Raw genomic sequence first — 22,145 nt, 5'->3', positions numbered from 1 at the left:
ACATACTGAGATGCAGGGGCTGGCCAAGGACCTGACTGAGGATTCAGTTTTTACGCTTCACACATCTAATAGGTAGTTCAAGAATATAGAGTCTGTGTGCCTGTGCATGTGTGTGCATGCCCATGTGCACAAACAGAACAAAAACTTGAACTCTCTGCCACAGACCACCTGTTTTCACACCATTGTGGTTACAAAAGGGTTTTTTTTCATTCTTTCTTTTTTTAATTAGCTAAGCTGTCCTATTTTTTCAGTAACTTGCCTCTTCTCTAACATATGGGCTGTAACCGTATTTCTTTTCATTAGACCTGGGCCTTATTTATCATTTACACCATACTTTTGCCTTTCTCTTTCATTTTGAAAGAAAGAGAGGTTCTTCTATTATCTTAGAGCAAAGCACCTCTGGTTTATGTGGCGACTCTTGTGGCTTTCTAAATGCACTTGATTTAGCTTTCAATGTGTAATTACTGCCAAACAAGTTAATTGCTTTATAAGTGTCCAAAATTCCCTGGTTTAATTTTGCTTTCATTTACCAACCTTCATTATACATCCACTCTTCAACATAAACACAAATGATTGTTAATGAGTGCCTAATGCCATATTCATTAGAAAATCAGGTTAATGACTGGCAATGAATATCCCAGTTACTTTATTCTTTCAAGCCTTTTTTTTTTTTTTTGCTTGTTGATTACAATAGCTTTTTTGTTTACCAAAAAATTCTACCTGCATTCTAGGCTTGCTTAAAAGTTCAAGATGGAGCTTTTCTAAGGTATCAGATAACCCCATCCCTGATTCTTCTTTCTTCTTGCAGCTGCCTTTACCCTTTAGAAAGAGTCTACTATTAGAATGAAACAGAATGCACAAGATTTCCTCAGACTGTTGGCTACCATGATGGTTTATTGTTTGGAGAGCAGAAATCTCAGGACTGCTGTGTACATATGTTCAGGTGGTGCACTGAACAACCTCAGGGGGGCATTGTTTGCATTGCACACTCTGTGAATGATAGCACTCAGTTGTTCCATCTACAACCTGCAGAGCTCTGGGCAGTGGTGCTGAGAAATCTCCATTGATTTAAGAAACATGTCAGAGCAGTGTGGTTTGGGACAGCATTCAGTGCTTGGTGCTGACCACTCTGGGCAAGGGTTACCTCCTCAACAGAACAAAAGCAGATGTGTGAAGCAATATGGTTGGAGTGAATGACAGGAAGTCTGCTGAGGAGGAGGACTGAGATGTATGTTATGGAACTGGGCCTGACTCTCCATCTGATGATTCTTGCTTTGTGAATGAGGTTCCTTTTCCTCCCTGAAGACATGGGGTTGCTTTCTCAATCAAACCTGATAGTTGGACTTTGAAGACCATGTGGGCTCATACCTGAATGTAGGATTACGGAGTGGACCTGGGAGTCCAGACTGTGAAATGTGATCGCTGGCTTGTCACTGCATGCTTGTGTGGTCTTGAGCATTTTCCTCATCTATTCAATGAGAATGTTGGTGATTTAGGATCCCTTTCAGTTCTTATACTCTGTGACTCCTTTTAGGATCATGGGAGAATCCACCTGTATTCTTTAAACACACTGATTGGAGGCTTACCTAGTACCCCGGTACAAAGTTGATGTCAGGGATCAGGTAGCTCCAATCCCTGATTCTTCTTTTACTTTGTAAAATTAGATTCTTCCTTTACTTTGTAAAATTAGATTCTTCCTTTACTGTGTAAAAGACACATTTCCTGACCTCATGGGAAGACAGATGAGCGTGGCTCACGTGTCCGCAGCTGTACCTGCCAGTGTGGTATGTTTACAGTACCACTCAATTTCAGTGCTATGAAAGCTTTTTAGGCCCCTCCCCCCAGTGGTTTCCTCCAGTCATTTTACCTTTCTTCTTCCACCTGGAACATCCTTCTACTTCTCTTGTCATATTCCTTCAGTCTTGGTACTTTGATCTCAGAGATGCCACTGTCTCTTCTTCCAGTTTTGTCCAAGTCTCTGTAATCCATACTCCTTGGCTCCCCATATGCCTGGATCCCATGTATCTCTCCTTTATAACATTTAGTATCATTGAAAATTTGCCTTTATTTGTGTGATTCTCTGTTTACTATCTCCTGCTTTGGATTCTAATCACCTTGAGGAGAGGAAGTGGTGGACTCACCATTGGTTTCTTTGGTATGTAGATATATGCTTATGACCCGGTCATAGCTCTCTTGGGGTCTCTCCTTCTTGACACCAGGCTCTCCAGGCCAGTACAAGGCTGAGGCACTATATTAGCAAATATTGACCAACAAAAAGTCAAGGACCTTGAGGACGGTGACTAACCAAACAAACAAAAAGCATCAAATTGAAAAGTAGAAATATGAAAATAAATCCTGATACGGTCTTTTTAAGGTTTGGTATTTTAAGTAAAATTACAAGGCTCCCTACCATTGTCATATCCTCAAGAGTGCCTTTCCTGACCTCCCTGAATGAACCTACTGTATCTATTGTATATTTGTTTCAGTCAGGTTTCTGCTATGATCATTCTGCATAACAATTCCAAAATCAGTAGCTTTTCATCAGCAGCATCCATTTTTTATTCATGTTTGCAGATCTGTGAGTTGGCTAAGGCTCTGCTAGCCTCAGCTGGGATTGGCTTGAGGCTGTGGGTTAGGTTTGAATCTATCTCATTTGTCTCCTCCTATCTGGGACCAGTAGCTGCCTGGGGCAATTTTTTTTTTTTTTTTCTTACTAAAACAGAAATGCAAGAGGCCAAGCCAAACCCTGCATGTACATTTAAAACCTCTGCTCATGTCAGGCTTGTGAACATGTCGTTGACCAAAGTAAGTCACAGGGACTGGCTCAGCATCAGTGGGACAAGGAAGAATATTTCATTTACTCAAGTGGGAGGTACTTCAAAGTCACATGGCAAAGGGTGTAAATGTTTAATTCCATTTCATCCTAATACATCACAGTGTTCTTAAAATTCTTTGTCTCTCTCATTCATAACATTTGTCACAGTTGAAATTTTACATTTATTTGTATAATTCTGTAGTTACTACCCAAGTCTTCCTCTGGACTCTTGATGGTAGGAATTGTATCTGTCTGGCCTCACCATTGTTCCCCTAGAACCCTGGACAGCATAATGGACAATATCAGGCACTCCATGACTGAACAGCCATTGTTTGGATTTGTTTTATTGAAGAATAATTGATTTACACTATTAATTTCAGGTATACAGCATAAGGATTCAATATCTTTACAGATTATACTCCACTGAAAGTTATTACAAGATAATGGCTGTAATTCCCTGTGCTATATCCCTGTTGCTTATCTATTTCATACATAGTAGTTTGTATCCCTTAATCCTGTACCCCTATCTGCCCCTCCCCCATCCCTCTCTCCGTCGGTAACCACTAGTTTTCTATATCTGTGAGTCTGTTTCTGTTTTACATATACATTCATTTGTATTATTTTTTAGACTCTACATATAAGTAATGTATAGTATTTGTCTTTCTCTGTCTGACTTATTTCACTAAGCATAATATTCTCTAGATGTATCCACATCGCTGCAGATGGCAGAATTTCATTCTTTTTCATGGCTGAGTAATATTCCATAAAAAAGACTAGCTTCTGATCTGTCCCCAGATCAACTCAGGAATGGAAATATATCTTTGTGAGAATTATTGGAGTGATTCTAAATGCCTTGTTTCAAATCTTTCAGAAATCCTCCTGCTGTATTTCCATTGTGAGAGTGCAACCCTGTGGGAGAGAAGGCTATCTCATGCAAACGTGAGTAAGTGGAGTGCTCTTGTGCAGGACTGTGTCCATTGTGTCATCATTTGGGGTTCAGTTGCTTGATACATAAGATTTGTTCCTTCATTAAAAAATGTATAACTGGTGAAAGATTTATTTTTTAGATTTCAAAATAAGGAGAATGCTAAAAGACATTTCCCATAGAACTTTGGATCCCTGTTTGAGAATCATTCTACCCCTTTCTCCTTTACACACAGATATGTACACTGAGAAAAAAGTGTATCATTAATCTGATGAGCAAGAATAGAAAGGCAGTGCTTATATGTGGTACAGCATACAAAAAAGAGGACAATGATTTCATCTTAGTATAATCAATAAGAAGAAACAACTGAGTTCATCAAGCAAAAGGCTGACGTGTTAATAGTATTCTTCCCCAGCTCACCTTGTACTCACTGGTTGCTAATGATCCCCTCTTGGGGAGAGCAGAAGTGAATGTTTATCCTGCAGTGTGCATATGCATGTCTGTAAATGGCTGTGATGTGCACATGGAGATGGTCGCCATGGCTGGGCTGACCAGTTGTCATGGAGCTGTGGTAGCTTTCCAGGTTTAGTCCCACCAGAGCTTGCTTACAAAAGCAGGATTGGGAAAAAAAGAACCTTTCGGCCAACACTGAAATTTACATCCTAAGGGCTCTAATTGCCTTCATTTCCTTCCTATTTACCATGAAGAGAATGGCAATGTCCTTTAGAGAGGACCAGAGAGCTCAGTGACACTGATGAAATCAGAAAGTCCCAAGCCCATGGGGAGGGGCGATTCTAGTTTTATCTTCCATAGTCTTTACTTTCCAAAACTTGTGGGCAAAATTGCTCCAAGTTACTGCTTGCTGAAAAGAAGCATATGGTGACTGGAAATAGAATTCAAGAGTAGAAATCAAGAGATGTAGAAAATCACACGTTAAGATGAAAGAAAAAGGCCAACTGTGGGGAGATGCAAAAAACATGACCTGGTTGAAAAATGTGACCTGGTTTTCTAAACGCTAAAACCCAGAAATATAGCTAAATAAGGCATCTACAAGATGCTGTTTCATTAGTTATTTTTCCATTTGGACTTGGAGTAATTGATTTCTTAAGAATCCTCGCAATTAACGGATTCCATGACTCCCAGCATGGACTGCGTTGTGGAGAAAACGGACTCCAGTGAAGTACCCTTATTGCTACCACTCCACCGTTCATACGCAGGCCCTGAGAGGTCAAGGCTCCATGAGAGGGGACCACAGGTCCATTCACTTGGCAGAGAGTGAAGCAGGTGACAGTGACAACCGTATGTTGCTAATTAGCTCGTGCTACAGCCTACGGTGCCTCTCAGGCTCACAGACAGGTGCCACCTGGGTACCACCTGCCACTCCTTTCCTCAAGGTGAGGACCGGGAAGCAAGTCCAGTCCTCTGTGAACTCAGGGGCTTGGCATCAGCTGGATCCTCTTTCAAATTGTTTTATCCCCTCCCTTTTCTTGTTTCCCCCTTTCTGCTCCTTTTCTTTGTCTTTCTCTGTGTGTTTGTGTGACTTTGGAGGAATTATAGAAGTGGGACTAAAAAATTTTAAGATGTATGTCTTTAAAAGACTTTCCTATTAGTTGTCGTTGTTTATGGTAGATTGACTACTGTATACTTTACTACATAGTATATATTATACATTGTATATTATGCATGGTACATTGTATATTATATAGAATGTATTTTATATAACACATTAGACATCGTATATAATATACTACCATATGTAATACCTCAAATAACTATATGGCGTGTGTGTTCCAGTATTATACATGATATATTGTATTTGCTGACACCAGTGGTGGTCAGTGGGCTGTTCTAAAAGCAAAAGTAAAGAAAAAAATCTTTGCCTTCTAGGAACCTATCATATAGTGAGGAACATAAATAACGGAAAATGAGCAAAATAAAGAAAGTAATTGCAGGTAATGAAAACTGCAGTGCTGTAAAGCAGGTAAATTGGGGTAATAGGTTGAGGGTGATGTGAGGTGGCCGGGGAGAGGTGGTATATGAGAGGGAGGCACCCAGGTAAAGTTCTGGCTGGCAGGAAGTGCCCCGAGGCAGACTGCTTCACGCAGAAAGAGCATCCTGAGGTGGGCAGGGCTTAGCACATCTAAGAGCTGACAGAATGGCAGTGTAGCTGGAAGCGGATGGGAAGTGGGCAGGGGCCAGGTCACACAGGGCCTCATGTGATGAATTGTGGCCAGTGAAAGGAGTTTGTCTTCTGTTCGGATTGCAAGGCAGAAGCCATATGAGAGTTTATTTTATGGCAGGGGATGCAATGATCTGATTTCCTCTTTAAGAGTTTCACTGGCTGCTTATGCAGGATGAAGTTTTGGGGAAATAAGAGACCTCGAGTCCCATCAGGAAGTTACTAGAATATTCCAAAGAGGGAAGATGGTGGCTAGGACTAGGTTCATAGCAGCTGGAAATGGAGCTGATAAGACACTGTGATGGATTGGGTGTGGGGTATGGAGCAAAGTGTAATCAAGAAGGACTTTTGGGTTTTTGGCCCAAAAACCTGGGGTGGATGATGGTGCAGGTGGTGGGGATTTTGGGAATAGATGTTTGGTAGTGATTGATCATCAGTAGTTGTGTTCAGAGAATGTTAAGTGTGATATGCTTAGTAGTTAACAGCTCATTGATCAGAACTTAGTCTTATGGTCAGATCTAGCTGCAGGAGAGGCTGGAAAATGTCCATTAACTGAGCACATTGCGACCTCAAACTCAGGGTTCTGTTACAAAGAACGAAAATAGAATGGATATTGGGATAGGTGACTAACAGTGTCTGCCACAGAAATCAATAGTAAAAATATTACCCAAAGTATGGCTGCCAAAAAATTACTTCAGCATGACTAATGGGTCAAAGAAGAAATAATGATGAAAAGGAAAAGGTTTTCAGAATTAAATGATATAATAATAATAAGAATAAATGTGGGATGCACTTAATGTGGTTCCTGGCGGTGGATTTATACCTAAATCTCATATTAGAGAAAAATAAAAAGTTGAAAATTAAAGAATTAGGCATTCAAATTAGGGCATATTATTAAAAAAAATTCAAAGGAAGCAAAAAGAAGGCATTAAAGTAGGACAAGAAATCACCAAAATAGAAAACAAAAATACAATTAGAGAAAATCAACAAAGCTGAAAGCTTTGTTATTGGAAGGAGTGAATAAAATAGACAAGCCTAGCAAGACTGATAAAGGGGAAAAAAAGGAGAAACAGTATTATGAATGAAAAGGGAAATGTACCTACAAATGCAGTGGAGACTTAGAAGATCAAGAATCAATACTATAAATAACTTATGTGAACAACTTGTAAACACTATTAAATCAATATTCAGAAGTTTTCATTCCCTCAAAAAAAGCATGCCCAGAGGGTATTGTAACTGAGCTTTATTAAAACTTTAAATGTCAGATAATCTTTATATAGAGAAAGAGAAAAAGTCACCTCAGTCATTTTTTTAAGTTAGTAAAGCTTTGAAAATAAAATGGGACAGACTATGGATCAATCTCATTTATGAAAAATATTAAATTAACTATGAGCAAAATGAAATTCAGCAATGTAGAAAATAAAATAAATCATAACCAAGTAGGGTTTATTCTAGAGATGCAAAAACAGTTTAACATCAAAAAAATCAATTCATGAAATATACATTAACAGATTAAGGGAGTAAAATCATATAGCCATCCCAACGAACACTTCAGCATTAATTTATGGGAAAAAAGGAACATTTAGAAAACTGGGAATATTAAGGAACTTCCTTAACCTAAAAAATAATCCATAAAAAGCCTACAGGAAAAATAATCAGACTTAATAGCGGGCCTTTGGATGCATTTCTATTAAAGTAAGGGAAACCAGAATGTCTGCTATTATTGTTTCTATTCAGCAATGTCCTGAGGGGACAAAGCAATGAAATATATGTTTTAAAAAGTTACAAGAATTGGGAAGAAAAGGACAATATTGATTATATGCCTTGAAAATTATCTCCAAATTATTAAAACATGAATTATTAAAACCAAAACTAAAGTCAGCTTGGAATAAATCTAACAAAATATTTGTAAAACACATATGGAGAAAAGTACAAAATGTTACTGAATGACAGAAAGAAGGACCTGAATAAAGGAAGAGACAGTATGCTAAGGAATGAGAGATAATCACAGTGTTTTTGGTGAAGTTAAAGAGCAGATCCTACAAGTTGTCTGGAAGATCAAGGACTAAGTATAAATAAGAGTTATGAAGAACAAAATATGGGAACTTGTTGTATCAGCTACCAAGACCTTCATAAAGATATAATAATAAGACAATGAGCTATTGGCTCAAGTATAGGCCAACGGAGCAGAATAGAATATATAAATCTTATATATTCTTATATAAATTCTTCTTTTTTTTAACATTTTTATTGGAGTATAATTGCTTTACATTGTTGTATTAGTTTCTGCTGTATAACAAAGTGAATCAGCTATATGTATACTTATATCTCCATATCCACTCCCTCTTGCGTCTCCGTCCCACCCTCCCTATCGCACCCCTCTAGGTGGTCACAAAGCACCTGAGCTGATCTCCCTGTGCTATGCGGCTGCTTCCCACTAGCTAACTGTTGTACATTTGGTAGTGTATATATGTCCATGCCACTCTCTCACTTTGTCCCAGCTTACCCTTCCCCCTCCCCGTGTCCTTAAATCCATCCTCTACCTCTGTGTCTTTATTCCTGTCCTGCCCCTAGGTTCTTCAGAACCATTTTTTTTTTTTTTTAGATTCCATATATTTGTGTTAGCATATGGTATTTGTTTTTCCCTTTCTGACTTACTTCACTCTGTATGACAGACTCTAGGTCCATCCACCTCACTACAAATAACTCAATTTCATTTCTTTTTAATGGCTGAGTAACATTCCATTGTATATATGTGCCACATCTTCTTTATCCATTCATCTGTTGATGGACACTTAGGTTGCTTCCATGTGCTGGCTGTTGTAAATAGAGCTGCAGTGAACATTGTGGTATGTGACTCTTTTTGAATTGTGTTTTTCTCAGGGTATATGCCCAGTAGTGGGATTGCTGGGTCGTATGGTAGTTCTATTTCTAGTTGTTTAAGGAACCTCCATACTGTTCTCCATAGTGGCTGTATCAATTTACATTCCCACCAACAGTGCAAGAGGGTTCCCTTTTCTCCACACCCTCTCCAGCATTTTTTGTTTGTAGATTTTTTGATGATGGCCATTCTGACCGGTTCTTATATAAATCTTATATAAATCTCATTATATACAGAAGGTACATTAGATACTGATGAGGAAAGGAAGAATTCTTTAAGGAACGGTGCCTGAAACAACTGGAAATCCCTACAGAAAAAAGGCGAAAATGTATTCCTACTTTATAGCATGTAGAAAAGTAAATTTTGGGTGATTTTAAGACCTACATGTACGAGGAATAACTTTTAGAAAAGAATAAAAAATATTTTTGTGACATTAAATGTCTAGGAAAGTTTTCTTCAGCAAGGAATGTAAATCACAAACTTTAAAAGTATGTTGATAAATTTTACTACATTAAAGTTAGAACATTTTGTTGACTGAGATTTATAACAAAAGTGTAAAGACGAGTTAACAATAAATATCTGGAAAGTAAATATTAACAAGGGGTTGGTATCTTGAAATTACAGAGAATTCATACCAGTTGGTAAGAAAAAGATAAGTAATGGGGTAGAAAGAGGAGCAAAGGATAGGAATTGACAGTTCACAAAGAGGAAAGCAGAATATCTAATAAATGTGCTAATTGATGTTTAGGCTTACTTATATCCATCAGTGGACATAAATTTAGAAAATCTTATGATAACAACTGTTGGCAAATGTGCAGAGAAATGAGAAGTCTTGTACACACTGCTGTGGAATCACTTTGGAGAGCATTTTCACCATCTAACACAATTATAGAATGCAAACACCTTTGTCCCAACAATTTCCCACCAGGTTTGAATTTAGAGACTATGTGTACTCAAGGATACATATAAAAGAATGTTTTTTGTTGCACTGATTTTCAATAATGACAAACTGAAAAGACATACCTGACCATTCACAGGAGAATGGATAAATACACTGTGACATATTTATATAATGGTATAGTATTGTACCATTGTAGTTTAAAGGAGTTGCAAGTAGTTTAAAGGAATGAATTAAAGCTACACATACCATCAAGGATAAATCTCAATAACCTGATGTATGGATAAATCACGTCACAGAAATAATTATGTGTTTAATGTGATAGATATGGTCATTTAGGCCAGATCAATCTACGTGCCTTTGCTTTCCTTTCCCAATTTAGAGTCATTTGAGACAGACAAATCAGACAGTTGGTGGTAAAAATATATTCCATGTCAAAGCTGGATTGAAGGACTTAGTAATGTTTCCAAAAATATGAACAGATCATATCATTCTCCTGCTCACAAACCTGCAATGTGCTTTGATTTAACTTCCAATAAAATCCAGAGTCTTTATTATGGCTCTAAGATCCTGCACCATCAGAGTCCCACTACCTTCTTGGCCTCGTCACTCATCCCTTTCTCTCCAGCCTGTCTCTAGTCCAGCTCTCCAAGCCCCCTTTACACATACTGTTCTAGTGTTCTAGTGCAAAGTCCTAGAATGCACCTTGCTCCCTCCCTTCTTCCAGATCTCAGCCCCACTTGCCTCAGAACTAGAGAAACCTGGTTGGATGGGACATGCAGGATTGGAGCTCTCCTGAGTGGATCGATTTGGAATTACTCACCAGCTAGTCTGTGCTCAAGGATCTAAAAAAATGGTGTCCAAATTTTAACTGCAAACTCCTAGCAATGAAAAAAAGATTGAGTGCCTATCTCCAATCTACTTACATTTATTTATGTATATGTACTACTCCATTCGTTAGAGTGTTATAAACTATGTTCTAATGTATTTATAAATTATAAATATATAATAAAATACATATCCCATCAAATTTAAAAATAAATGAGACAAGTGAACATTATTTTTTCATGTCTAATCATGATGATTTCATACTATCTTTAAATAATGTCAAGAAACATTGTGCACAAGGGTTATTGTTAGTAAGAGTGGATATAAAGTCTTTATATATGTAGTCTTCATATATATAAAGTCTTTAGAAGTCTTCTTACTAAATTTCAAATATCTTGGCCAACTTCTTGACAGCTTCTTTGAGATCATCATTTTTTCACCTTGTAGTGTGGCACATGAAGATATCATACTAGAAAAAAGAGAAGTGTTGACTCAGCCATTTTCTCAGTTGATTAATTCATCAAATACTGATTCAGTTACTGCTGTGTGCTAAATGTAAGCTCCCTAAGCGTAGGGGCCAGGCTGTCTGTTTTACTTTGGTTAGATCCTCAGCTCCGGGCAGGATGCGTGGTGCATGGTAGATGCTTGTTATCTGTTGAATATCAGCTTAGTATTTGTTGAATAAATGAATGAATGAGCCGAGTGCCCTGCAGGTGCGGGGGAGACCCAGGTGAGCCTCTGACCCCGCTTTCCTATCGCTGTGTTTAGCTGTTGTTCCCGGAATGACCTTGCTTTGCTCCTGAAGCTCCCACATCTGTACCACTGGGCCCGCCAGCCTTGTTTCCCTGCACCCAGCCTCACACTGGATGGAATTTGCTCTGCCCCATTTGGAGTCAGCCTCCATTACTGGGCTTTCATCTGGACCTCACAATGAGCTGTGTACTCACTCCACCCCTCCAGTGCTTGCTTTCCTTTTGCTCTGCTAGAGCCTTTCCAGGTAGCATTGCTAGGAAACACTTCTTAGTATTTGTGGAAAAAAAATACGTTGCTTTCTGGAAAGTATGCTTTCAATTGGCTGCACATTTCAGATCACAGTCAAATCAGCGATCGTGTATTAAACACATATTCTAAAGTTACGTGCCATTCAAGGCTTGTATACAAGCTGTGGTGGTTTCACACGGAGAAAGATACAGGAGTTGGTCATAAACAGGTCAGTAACCCTTGCATGCATCCGTTCCACGCAAGTGTTAAAATGGATATTTAAAAGAATGAACTGGAGGCAGCTGGGTGAGCTGAGGGCTATAAGAGGTAGGTAAATGTAGGGCAGGTCCTGAAACTTGTGTTCTAGAAAAGAGCATCATTTTCTCAGCAGGTGTAAGTGAGCTAGTTTTGGACAAGAGGGCATTTTCAGACCCTTTATGAGTGAGTAATTTGGAAAGTGGAGTGTCTTCATCTCAGCGGGCCAGGTAGCGAGCTCATTCTCTATTTCCTCTATGATTTCAGAGGTGGATTAATCCTGCTGTGGCTGAGATGGTCTGGGGACACCTTTTGTATTCAACTAAGTGTTTCTGCAGACATTTAAGTTTGGCTTTTCTAATATCCAATATGAAAGTCTGAAAGAAAAAGAGAGGAATGTCCACTTACTTTGGAAAAGCGAATATTAATTGTCCCAGACGATAGCTGGCAAGTCAGGGTCCTACAGAAATGATAACAAGCGCGTATCTGCGTCCCTGGAGGAGGGCCCACTGGGGACCCTGCTGATCTCCAGCATGTTGCTCTGCCTAGAAGCATAGAGCACAGAGCTGGAAAGGGTTATGTTTCAGAAGTGGAATCACACATATAGAGCTGTGAATAAACATCACAGGTTTTCGCTTTTAACAGACCTGGGTTGTTGTCAGGGTTAAATGAGTTAACAAGTGTTAGATGTTTCATTCATTCAACAGATTGTATTAAGTGAAATATATACACAGCAGGCATTGTTTTAGTCATAATTAGTGAACAAAATGAAAGACTCTATCCTCGTGGAGTTTCCATTCCAGTGTCAGAGCCAGTTAAGGAACAGATGGGTCAGATAGTGGTAAATACTATAGAGAAAACGTTGGATAAGAGAATGGGGGCATGTGCCATTGTGGATAGTATATCACTAGGATTCTTATTTGCAAACAACAGAAGCTGACTCTGATTGATTGATCAGTAAAGGGGTTAAGCTAAATAAAATTGGGTGGTTCACAGGATCATCAGGAGTGTTAGGGGACCAGATCCAAAGGTAGGCTTCTTAGAACAGTGTCTCAGAGGACCTTGCAGAACGGATCTGATCCCTGCTACCACCTGCCTCCACCTCCACCACTGAGAATGAGATGCTGTAGTTTATGCTGCTGCTACTTCTGTGCCAGGGACTCAGACTTGCAGTTTCTTCTACTGGCAGAAAGAGGAAGAGCTTCCTGCCTTTTTCTCACATGTTACTAGTTCAGGAGTCTGGCTGCGGATGCCAGTGCCTGGGCATTGACAGTATCCACAGATTTGAGTTCAAGGTTAAACGAGTTAGCGCTAAAAACCAAATTCAGCAAAGCTGTAGGATACAAAATCAACATGCAAAACTCAGTTGTATTTCTGTACACTAGCAATGAAGACTCTGGAAGGGAAATTAAGAAAATAATTCTATTTATAATAGCATAAAAAAGAATAAAATACTTATAAATAAATTTAACCAAGGAAGTGAAGGATTTGTATGTTGAAAACCATTAAACAATGCTGAAGGAAATTAAAGACCTAAATAAATGCAAAGACATCTTGTGTTCACAGATTGAAAGACTTGGCATTACTGATAAGATAATATTACTACCTAAAGTGATCTGCAAATTTGATGCAATCCCTATCAAAATCCCAACTTTTTAAAAATAGAAAAGTTTATCCTTGGAGTTTCCTGGCATTCCAGTGGTTAGGACCCAGCACTTTCACTGCAGGGGCCCAAGTTTGATCTCTGGTCAGGGAACTAAGATCCCACAGGCCATATGGCATGGCCAAAAAAAAAAAAAAAAAAAAAAAAAAATTCATCCTAAATTCATATGGAATGTCAAGGGACCCCAAATAGCCAAAACAATCTTGGAAAAGAAGTACAAATTTGGAAGGCTCACACTTCCTGATGTCAAAACTTGCTACAAAGCTACAGTAATCTAAACAGTGTGGTACTGTCATAAGGATTAACAAATAGACCGAAGGAATAGAACTGAAAGCCCAAAAACAAACCCTCACACATATGGTCAACTGATTTTGACAAGGGTGCTAAGATCATTCACTGGAGAAAGGACAGTCTTTTCAATAAATTTTGCTGAGAGAACTGGATATTCAGATGCAAAAGAATGAAATTGAACCTTACAATATATAAAGTTAGCTCAGAGTGGATCAAAGACCTAAATGTAAGAGCTAAAACTATAAAAGTCTTAGCAGAAAACATAGGGAAAATTCTTCACATGGAAAAGTCTTCAACCATTGCCATAGATTTGGCAGTGATTTCTTAAATTTGACACCAAAACACAGGCAACAAAAGAAAGAATAAATTGGACTTCACCAAAATTAAACACTTTTGTGATAACTCCCCTTTAGCTCCTTCCCTCAGGTTCCCTGGCAACCTCAACTTTCTATCTCTCTATATTTGCCTTTTCTAGATACCACATATGTCCTTTGAGTTATCACATCAAAGATAAGATGATGTGATAACCACATGATATCATGTGGTTATCATGATAACCACATGATAAGAGGTTAATTATCCAGAATATATGAAGAACTCTTTTTTTTAATTGAAGTATAGTTGGTTTACAATGTTGTGTTCATTTCTGCTGCACAGTGAAGTGACTCAGTCATACATATATATACGTTCTTTTTTTAATATTCTTTTCCATTATGGTTTATCATAGGATATTGAATATAGTTCCCTGTGCTGTACAGTAGAACCTTGTTGTGTATCCATCCTGTATATAAAAGCTTACATCTGCTAACCCCAACCTCCCACTCCATCCCTTCCCAACCCCCTCCCCCTTGGCAACCACCAGTCTGTTCTCTATGCCCGTGATTCCGTTTCTGTTTCATAGATAGGTTCATTTGTGTCATATTTTAGATTCCACATACAAGTGATATCATGGTATTTGTCTTTCTCCTTCTGACTAACTTCACTTAGTATGATAATCTCTAGTTGCATTCATGTTGCTGCAAATGGCATTATTTCATTCTTTTTTATGGCTGGCTCTATGAAGTAGTATATGAAGTACTCTTATAACTCAACACAAAAAAACAAATTATTGGATTAAAAAAGGATCAAATGACTTGAATGGACATTTCTCTGAAGAATATATACAAATGGCCAGTAAGCATATGGAAAGTTATTCAACACCATTAGCCACTAGGGAAATGCAAATTAAAACCACAATAAGATATTTCTTCACACTCATTAGGATGGCTATTATTAAAAAAACAGAAAATAACAAGTGTTGGCAAGGATGTGGGGAAATTGGAACCCTGGTGCATTGCTAGTGGGAGTATAAAATGATGTAGCCACTGTGCGATATGGACCCCAAAGAACTCAAAACAGAGACTCAAACAGATATGAGTATGCCAGTATTCATAGCAGCACTATTCACAACAGCCAAAGTGTAGAAACAACACAGTGTCCTTAATAGATGACTGGATAATCATAATGTGGTATATCCATACACTAGAATATTATTCAGCTATAAAAAGGAATGAAGTTTTGATATTTGCTAAAACATGAATGGACCTTGGAAACATTATTCTAGGTAAAAAATAGTGTATGATTCCATTTATATGTGGTATCTAGAAAAGGCAAATTCAGAGAGACAGAAAGTTAAGGTTGCCAGGGAACCTGAGGGAAGGAGCTAAAGGGGAGTTATCACTTAATGGATACAGAGTTTCTGTTTGAGATGATGAAAAATTTCTGGGAATAGTGGTGATCATTACTGCACAACATTGTGAATGTTAATGACACTGAATTGTATACTCAAAAATGCTTAAAATAGTAAAATTTCCTGTTTTGTATAATTTAAAATTATAAAAAATAAAGATGAAATGGTGTAAAGCACTTAGAACTATGCCTGGAACATAGTAAGTGCTCTGTAAATGGTAGCTATTAATATTTTGTGCCAGACACTGGGGATGCAATTGTAAGAGAGTGAAGAGAAAAGACATACAGAGGAATGAAAATCAGACTGGCAGTGGAGTTTCCAGCAGCAATACTGGAGGCCAAAGACATTGAAATAACATCTTTAATGTGCTGAGAGTAAATTAGCCTTGTGTCACTAGCAAAATGATCTTTCAAGGATGGGGATGAAATAAAGATATTTTAAATGAAAACTGAGAGATTGCACCAACAGACCATGATGAAAGGAATTTCTAAAACTGTGTTTCAGGAAGGAGCAGTATGACCCCAGAGAGATCTGAGATGTGAGAAGGTGTGAAAACAGACAGAGCAGCTGGGAGTGTAGCTGAGGTCCACAGGTGCTGCCCGAGTTTAGACTGAGCCTCACGACCTCTCTGGGCCTCATATCTTCATGGACAATGGATTCCTCAGCAAATTCCCTGCCTCTGTGCCTTCCTATCCTGAGGTCAACCTCTTCTGTGGCCCCAAGGTTAGAAACTGATAGGATGGCTTGTCGAATGGATACATGAATATTGGGTAGAAAGATGAGGGCACTCAAGGGAAGGTCTGTGTTATTCATTCCTTTTTTTTTTATTAGTTATCCATTTTATACATATTAGTGTATATATGTCAATCCCAATCTCCCAATTCATCACACCACCCCCCACCCCGCCACTTTCCCCCATTGGTGTCTATACGTTTGTTCTCTACATCTGTGTCTCTATTTCTGCCCTGCAAACCGCTTCATCTGTACCATTTTTCTAGGTTCCACATATATGCATTAATATACAATATTTGTTTTTCACTTTCTGACTTACTTCACTCTGTATGACAGTCTCTAGATCCATCCACGTCTCTTCAAATGACCCAATTTCATTCCTTTTTATGGCTGAGTAATATTCCATTGTATATATGTACCACATCTGCTTGATCCATTCATCTGTTGATGGGCATTTAGGGTGCTTCCATGTCCTGGCTGTTGTAAATAGTGCTGCAATGAACATTGGGATGCATGTGCCCTTTTGAATTATGGTTTTCTCTGGGTATATGCCCAATAGTGGGATTGCTGGATCATATGGTAATTCTATTTTTAGTTTTTTAAGGAACCTCCATACTGTTCTCCATAGTGGCTGTATCAATTTACATTCCCACCAACAGTGCAAGAGGGTTCCCTTTTCTCCACACCCTCTCCAGCATTTGTTGTTTGTAGATTTTCTGATGATGCCCATTCTAACTGGTGTGAGGTGATACCTCATTGTACTTTTGATTTGCATTTCTCTAATAATTAGTGATGTTGAGCAGCTTTTCATGTGCTTCTTGGCCATCTGTATGTTTTCTTTGGAGAAAAGTCTATTTAGGTCTTCTGCCCATTTTTGGATTGGGTTGTTTGTTTCTTTAATATTGAGCTGCATGAGCTGTTTATATATTTTGGAGATTAATCCTTTGTCCGTTGATTCATTTGCAAATATTTTCTCTGAGGGTTATCTTTTCATCTTATTTGTAGTTTCCTTTGCTGTGCAAAAACTTTTAAGTTTCATTAGGTCCCATTTGTTTATTTTTGTTTTTATTTCCATTACTCTAGGAGGTGGATCAAAAAAGATCTTGCTGTGATTGATGTCAAAGAGTGTTCTTCCTATGTTTTCCTCTAAGAGTTTTATAGTGTCTGGTCTTACATTTTAGGTCTCGAATCCATTTTGAGTTTATTTTTGTGTATGGTGTTAGGAAGTGTTCTAATTTCATTCTTTTACATGTAGCTGTCCAGTTTTCCCAGCACCACTTATTGAAGAGACTGTCTTTTCTCCATTGTATATCCTTGCCTCCTTTGTCATAGATTAGTTGACCATAGGTGTGTGGGTTTATCTCTGGGCTTTCTATCCTATTCCATTGATCTATATTTCGGGTTTTCTGCCAGTACCATATTGTCTTGAATACTGTAGCTTTGTAGTATAGTCTGAAGTCAGGGAGTCTGATTCCTCCAGCTCCGTTTTTTTCCCTCAAGACTGCTTTGGCCATTTGGGGTCTTTTGTGTCTCCATACAAATTTTAAGATTTTTTGTTCTAGTTCTGTAAAAAATGCCATGGGTAATTTGATAGGGATTGCATTGAATCTGTAGATTGCTTTCGGTAGTATAGTCATTTTCACAATATTGATTCTTCCAGTCCAAGAACATGGTATATCTTTCCATCTGTTGGTATCATCTTTAATTTCTTTCATTAGTGTCTTATAGCTTTCTGCATACAGGTCTTTTGTCTCCTTAGGTAGGTTTATTCCTAGGTATTTTATTCTTTTTTGTCACAATGGTAAATGGGAGTGTTTCCTTAATTTCTCTTTCAGATTTTTCATCATTAGTGTATAGGAATGCAAGAGATTTCTGTGCATTAATTTTGTATCCTGCAACTTTGCCAAATTCATTGATTAGCTCTAGTAGTTTTCTGGTGGCATTTTTAGGATTCTCTATATATAGTATCATGTCATCTGCAAACAGTGACAGTTTTACTTCTTCTTTTCCAATTTGAATTCCTTTTATTTCTTTTTCTTCTCTGATTGCCATGGCTAGGACTTCCAAAACTATGTTGAATAGTAGTGGCAAGAGTGGACATCCTTGTCTTGTTCCTGATCTTAGGGGAAATGCTTTCACTTTTTCACCATTGAGAATGATGTTTGCTGTGGGTTTGTCATATATGGCCTTTATAATGTTGGGGTAGGTTCCCTCTATGCCCACTTTCTGGAGAGTTTTTATCATAAATGGGTGTTGAATTTTGTCAAAAGCTTTTTCTGCATCTATTGAGGTGATCATATGGTTTTACTTCTTCAGTTTGTTAATGTGATGTATCACATTGATTGATTTGCATATATTGAAGAATCCTTGCATTCCTGGGATAAACCCCACGTGATCATGGTGTATGATCCTTTTAATGTGTTTTTGGATTCTGTTTGCTAGTATTTTGTTGAGGATTTTTCATCTATATTCATGAGTGATATTGGTCTGTAATTTTCTTTTTCTGTAGTATCTTTGTCTGCTTTTGGTATAAGGGTGATAGTGGCCTCATAGAATGAGTTTGGGAGTGTTCCTTCCTCTGCAATTTTTTGGAAGAGTTTGAGAAGGATAGATGTTAGCTCTTTTCTAAATATTTGATAGAATTCACCTGTGAAGCCATCTGGTCCTGGACTTTTCTTTGTTGGGAGATTTTTAATCACAGTTTCAATTTCATTACTTGTGATTGGTCTGTTCATATTTTCTATTTCTTCCTGGTTCAGTCTTGGAATGTTATACCTTTCTAAGAATTTGTCCATTTCTTCCAGGTTGTCCATTTTACTGGCAAAGAGTTGCTTGTAGTAGTCTCTTAGGATGCTTTGTATTTCTGCGGTGTCTGTTGTAACTGCTTTTTCATTTCTAATTTTATTGATTTGAGTCCTCTCCCTCTTTTTCTTGATGAGTCTGGCTAATGGTTTATCAATTTTGTTTATCTTCTCAAAGAACCAGCTTTTAGTTGTATTGATCTTTGCTATTGTTTTCTTCATTTCTATTTCATTTATTTCTGCTCTGATATTTATGATTTCTTTCCTTCTACTAACTTTGGGTTTTGTTTGTTCTTCTTTCTCTAGTTCCTTTAGGTGTAAGGTTAGATTGTTTATTTGAGATGTTTGTTGTTTCTTGAGGTAGGATTTTATTGCTATAAACTTCCCCCTTCGAACTGCTTTTGCTGTAACCCATAGTTTTTGGATCGTCCTGTTTTCATTGTCATTTGTTTCTAGGTATTTTTTGATTTCCTCAGTGATCACTTGGTTATTTAGTAATGTATTGTTTAGCCTCCATGTGTTTGTGTTTTTTACGGTTTTTTTTCCCTGTAATTGATTTCTCGTCTCATAGTGTTGTGGTCAGAAAAGATGATTTCAATTTTCTTAAATTTACTGAGGCTTGATTTGTGACCTGAGATGTGATCTATCCTGGAGAATGTTCTGTGTGCACTTGAGAAGAAAGTGTAATCTGCTGTTTTTGGATGGAATGTCCTATAAATATCAATTAAATCTATCTGGTCTATTGCATCATTTAAAGCTTGTGTTTCCTTATTTATTTTCATTTTGGATGATCTGTCCATTGGTGTAAGTGAGGTGTTAAAGTCCCCCACTATTATTGTGTTACTGTCGATTTCCTCTTTTATAGCTGTTAGCAGTTGCCTTATGTATTGAGGTGCTCCTATGTTGGGTGCATATATATTTATAATTGTTATATCTTCTTCTTGGATTGATCCCTTGATCAGTATGTAGTGTCCTTCCTTGTCTCTTGTAACATTCTTTATTTTAAAGTCTATTTTATCTGATATGAGTATAGCTACTCCAGCTTTCTTTTGATTTCCATTTTCATGGAATATCCTTTTCCATCCCCTCACTTTCAGTCTGTATGTGTCCCTAGGTCTGAAGTGGGTCTCTTGTAGACAGCATATATATGGGTCTTGTTTTTGTATCCATTCAGAGAGCCTGTGTCTTTTGGTTGGAGCATTTAATCCATTCACGTTTAAGGTAATTATCAATATGTATGTTCCTATTACCATTTTCTTAATTGTTTTGGGTTTGTATTTATAGGTTCTTTTCTTCTCTTGTGTTTCCCACTTGGAGAAGTTCCTTTAGCATTTGTTGTAGAGCTGGTTTGGTGGTGCTGAATTCTCTTAGCTTTTGCTTGTCTGTAAAGCTTTTGATTTCTCCATCAAATCTGAATGAGATCCTTGCCAGGTAGAGTAATCTTGGTTGTAGCTTCCTCCTTTTCATCACTTTAAATATGTCCTGCCACTCCCTTCTGACTTGTAGAGTTTCTGCTGAGAAATCAGCTGTCCAGTTTATGGGAGTTCCCTTGTATGTTATTTGTCATTTTCCCCTTGCCGCTTTCAATAATTTTTCTTTGTCTTTAATTTTTGCCAGTTTGATTACTATGTGTCTTGGCATGTTTCTCCTTGGGTTTATCCTGTATGGGACTCTCTGCACTTCCTGGACTTGGGTGGCTATTTCCTTTCCCATGTTCGGGAAGTTTTTGACTATAATCTCTTGAAATATTTTCTCGGGTCCTTTCTCTGTCTCTTCTCCTTCTGGGACCCCTATAATGTGAATGTTGTTGCATTTATTGTTGTCCCAGAGGTCTCTTAGGCTGTCTTCATTTCTTTTCAGTCTTTTTTCTTTATTCTGTTCCACAGCAGTGAATTCCACCTTTCTGTCTTCCAGGTCACTTATCCGTTCTTCTGCCTCAGTTATTCTGCTACTGATTCCTTCTAGTGTGTTTTTCATTTCAGTTATTTTATTGTTCATATCTGTTTGTTTGTCCTTTAATTCTTCTAGGTCTTTGTTAAACATTTCTTGCATATTCTCGATCTTTGCCTCCATTCTTTTTCTGAGGTCCTGGATCATCTTCACTATCATTATTCTGAATTCTTTTTCTGGAAGGTTGCCTATCTCCACTTCATTTAGTTGTTTTTCTGGGGTTTTATCTTATTCCTTCATCTGGTACATAGCCCTCTGCCTTTTCATCTTGTCTATCTTTCTGTGAATGTGGTTTTTGTTCCACAGGCAGCACGATTGTAGTTCTTCTTGCTTCTCGTTTTTCATTCCTTGAAAGAGAAAGGATGGAGCTGGTAAACAGGTCCTTGGACAATTAAGTTAAGAAAGTTCAGAAGCAAGACATCAAGTGCTTCCAAGCCCTCAAAAAGAAGTATGTAGGAAAGAGAATATAAAGTAGGAATTCACCTGGGACTTTTAAAAGGGAGAGATCCATTCTCTTCACTCCTCTGGGCTTCCTTCTCAGGAGCAGGTAGATCCTGAGAAGATACATCTTGGGATGCAGAACAGTCGTGGTGGATGTGACACTGATATGATATTTCATGTACAGCCGAATCTCATTCTCCACTCCGAAACACAGAGGGAAAAGGCAGTCTGCTGTAGTCTTCCGAACCCCGCTTCTTAATTCTGTCCCCCACCCCGTAACCCATCCATTGTGCTGTGCTGTACAGTTCAGGGCTGTGGGGTTTTTTGTCTGCAGGTGCAAAGGTGAGCACAATCTCTTCTGTAAGTGGGGAGAGACCAGGGCCACTGCTAGGATATATGGAGCCTTTGTATGTATCGGAAAATGGTGCCCACTGTGCGTGGAAATGTATGCTTTCTCCAGGCTGATGAACCCAAGCCCTTATGTAAGGCTTGACAAGTAATGCTTCTCAAGTAATTCGAGCTTGAGGCCAACCTGCACAATTGTCTGTGGAGGCCCTGGGGAGGATAGACAACACACAAAATAAATAAAGAGACTTTATGATAGTTTGATGTATGGTAAAGAACCCAAGTGGGGTAAGGGTGTGTGTGGGGAGTCAAAGGAGGTCACTTTTAAAATACGGTGGTCCTGGGATGCTAAAAATAGTATTTAGTAAAGAGGTGAAGGAGATGAAGGACCAAGTCATGAAGATATTAGAGCAAGCATGTTCCAGGAAAAG

General features: G+C 38.2%; 2 long non-coding RNA genes across 3 annotated transcripts in view; one reads left to right on the top strand and one right to left on the bottom strand.

Moving 5' to 3' along the window:
- LOC309608949 overlaps nt 1–8,264 on the top strand; it is a 136,525-nt gene extending 128,261 nt beyond the window's left edge. For both annotated transcript variants that reach the window (XR_014233165.1, XR_014233166.1), the window contains one exon: nt 3,687–8,264. This is a non-coding gene — a long non-coding RNA (uncharacterized lncRNA). The remainder of the gene's footprint in view (nt 1–3,686) is intronic.
- LOC309608954 overlaps nt 1–22,145 on the bottom strand; it is a 1,139,914-nt gene that overhangs the window by 13,661 nt on the left and 1,104,108 nt on the right. The window lies entirely within an intron of this gene.

Source organism: Balaenoptera borealis (assembly GCF_965194805.1).
Source record: "Balaenoptera borealis genome assembly, chromosome: 13".
NCBI lineage: Eukaryota > Metazoa > Chordata > Mammalia > Artiodactyla > Balaenopteridae > Balaenoptera > Balaenoptera borealis.
This window is presented reverse-complemented; position numbering and strand designations above follow the sequence as displayed.